At 38.8% G+C, this 3,617-nt stretch overlaps 1 protein-coding gene across 1 annotated transcript in view; it reads right to left on the bottom strand.

Annotated features, from left to right (window-relative positions):
• LOC112137643 (broad substrate specificity ATP-binding cassette transporter ABCG2) overlaps positions 1-3,617 on the bottom strand; it is a 15,077-nt gene that overhangs the window by 8,023 nt on the left and 3,437 nt on the right. The window lies entirely within an intron of this gene.

Below are 3,617 nucleotides of genomic sequence, written 5' to 3' on the forward strand. Positions count from 1 at the left end.
TAAAAATGCAACATTTCAAACTGTTTTATTATTGTTAAGCAATTCGTTATTCTTAAAGAAGCTTGTATTTATGATTTATCATCACATTAACATCTGAATTCATTTTCAATTCTGAAAAATAATATTCTTGTATTTAATTGGAAACTAAATAAAGCTGAAATAGTAAATTTGACAATAGACCAGAAAATAGATATAATTTTAGGTTTGTTGCTAATCAGAAACAAGCAGGATCTACTGTATGATTAGAAAGAACTCGTTCCCATCTACATTATGAAAATAGTTTTCTTGATGCACAGTTATTTCACTCTAATTACTGACAGAACCATGAACTAAAAAAAAAATGCATAGCACGAAACTCAGTGTAATTATCCCTTCAATCGGCAAAGTGTGTATTGCTTCAGTGTCATTTCTGTTTTGTTTGGCACAAATGAATGTTGCATTCTCCACATTTAAGTTTGGCTCTTTCATTGTGAGAATCTTCAGCATTGATCCCCATTTAGCATCTCTGATCAGAGTCCCTCAGCATCTGTGTGGACTTCCTCTGCAGGCATGATTTTGTCTGGACCTGAGCGGTCCTTCGTCTCAATCTGCTGTTCTAAGAGGAGCTGCTGGTTTCCCTCCTTCAGCTGCTCTGATGCTTAGAGGTTTATGATGGATCCCAGCGTCTTCATCACACAGCTCCTGTCATCTGTCCACTCACTGCAGCTTCCATCACCTAGTTTAAAACAAACGGAGCGGCATTTTTATCTATTCAATATGTTTACATAGTCACATAAAGATCACAAACAAGCTGAAAGTCTGAACAACATGATTTGGTAATCACCTGCTGGTCCACGGCGGCTTGGACACAGACTTGAGAAGGAGAAAGCAAGGGTTATTTTCTATCTGCACGACTGAAGAATACAATAACAATTGTTTAGTGGCATAATTAGACATAGACTAACTCTTCTTAAAAATCGGACTTGTGGTTTTGTAAACAGTGATTTTTGCCCGGAAAAGTCCTGTACTTGTACTGCACAGAGCGAAAATATTCCAGAGACAAATTAAAGACAAAATTGTGGACCATATTATCACTAGATGTGGTTGCATGTATATTACAGACAATCTAGTGACGGTCTTTCTGAGAAGAAGAGAACGCTGCAGCTAGCTAGCAAGAATGTTCCAGAGGCTAAGCTACATGTAGCCTGCAGTTAAGCCGAACCCAAATCACAACAAATCTTTAAAAGCATAATCATAAATACCCAACTGCTTTGCGATAATAAGACAATTAATCAATAGATATTCACACTTTATAATCTTTGCCCATCTAACTTTAGATTGGAACAGCGAGATTCTCGTCAAAAAAAAAAAAAAAAAGACGCTCCAATGTAAACAGGAACGGAACGTGTGCCGTCTCTGACCAGTCCTACAGGAAACTAATGCTTGAAAAAAAAATTCCTATGTAAATATAAAAATTAAATCGACCGGGAGGTGAGCGGTATTTTCAGTGATTATTGAATTCTATCACTGCTTAGCTACTGGTTAGCTTAGCTGTTTCGTTGACAGGAAGTTATTTATTCATTTTCGTCTAATGAATAAACCTCAATGTGCATGCGCTGCCATATTTCTTCCTACGACCCTGTGATGAAAAAACTTTTTTTTTCATTAAAAAAATGCAAATGTTTTAAAAATAAAAATCCACATCTGAAAGGTCTCAAATCATCACAGGAAGAATAACATGTAACTTCAAAGAGGAATGATGTGACATCATTATGATGTCATATGATGATGTCACACATCATCAAACCTGGTGATATGATGTTGTCACATTTAATGTCACATTTCTGGTGATATGAAATCATCATATCACCAGGTGATGTAACATGCTTCGCATGTGATGATGTAACATGTGACACCCATGACATCACAATCATCATTATAATTCATTTTATGACATCAGCACATGACACCCTCTGACATGTCATGAAATCATATTTGTCATAATAATGTGATTTGCACTCGATTCTATATCCTTTAACTTGAAAATATCTGCATATATTTCCGAATACTTCATTCAAAACTTGAGGGTACCAGAAAAACTCAAGAAATCAAAAATGAGCAGCAGGATGTACAGGACGGAATATCGTGCCTCCTATGGCAAACCTCATCCTAGTGGCAAGACTCATGAAGCTGCCACAATAAAAAAGAGGCAGGGGTTGGGCTCACCACCCCTCCCCGCACAGGAGTATTGTGACGTGTATGGGGAAGTTCTCCCACATCACAGTACTCGTGAAACTAAAATGACAAAAAAGAGGCAGGGGTTGGGCTCACCACCCCTTCCTCTTTTGGACCGGCACAACCCTATTACTAAACATAGGTTGGAAGGCATAAAAAAAGCACAGAGGCTCAAACAGGAGAAAATGCAAGAAATCCAAAATGAGCTTCAATTTCAGTGCAAGGAGAAAAAACCTGACACAAAGGTGCCTTCCAAAAGAACACTGCAGGTGCCAAAGCCAGACACGAGAAAAAACTGGATTGAAGACACGGCACAGGAGTATCGTGACGTGTACGGGGAAGTTCTCCCAAATCACAGCACTCGTGAAACTAAAATGACAAAAAAGAGGCAGGGGTTGGGCTCACCACCCCTTCCTCTTTTGGACCGGCACAACCCTATGACAAAACATAGGTTGGAAGGCATTAAAAAAGCACAGAAGCTCAAACAGGAGAAAATGCAAGAAATCCAACATGAGCTCGACTTTCAGTGCAGGGAGAAAAAACCTGACACAAAGGTGCCTTCCAAAAGAACACTGCAGGTGCCAAAGCCAGACACGAGAAAAAGCTGGATTGAAGACACGGCACAGGAGTATCGTGACGTGTATGGGGAAGTTCTCCCACATCACAGCACTCGTGAAACTAAAATGATAAAAAAGAGGCAGGGGTTGGGCTCACCACCCCTCCCTCTTTTGGACCGGCACAACCCTATGACAAAACATAGGTTGGAAGGCATTAAAAAAGCACAAAAGCTGAAGCAGGAGAAAATGGAAGAAATGCAAAATGAACACTTTTGCAGGAACCTGGTCTGTCAAAGAAGTAAGGGACCTGTAAAACGACTTTCTGCCAGACTAAGGTCTGAAGAAAATGAGTTCAAATCACAAGCCAGTCAGGAGGAGTCATTTCTAGCTTGTAGGGGTATAAGAATAGTACTGGCGGATCCATGTGAAAATTCAAAAAAAACGCATCTGCCCCCTATCCATAGATAGGTTGCAGTAGCCAGTAGGACAAAAACAAAATAAAAAAAGTAGTTACAAACTAGAAATCAGGAAATAAACTTAGACTTCCTTTAGTTCTATGCTATTGAGTTTTTATTTAGTAGAAGGAAGAATAGGGAAGTCTCAGTAGGTATCAGTACGTAGGTGGTTAGACATAAGCGTAAGGGTACAAAAGATACAGTAGATTAGAAGAAGGAGTAGTTAAGTTATCTGTAGTTCATCAAGATAGAATAAGACAGTAGGTGGTTAGAAATGACCATAAGGGTACAAAAGAAATGGCAGAGTAGAAGTAGGAGTAGTGAAATTATCAGTAGCTTCTATATGATAGCCATTTCTTTATTTAGGGTTAAAAAAGATAGAGTAAGACAG

This window comes from Oryzias melastigma, linkage group LG1 (genome assembly GCF_002922805.2).
Source record: "Oryzias melastigma strain HK-1 linkage group LG1, ASM292280v2, whole genome shotgun sequence".
Lineage (NCBI taxonomy): Eukaryota > Metazoa > Chordata > Actinopteri > Beloniformes > Adrianichthyidae > Oryzias > Oryzias melastigma.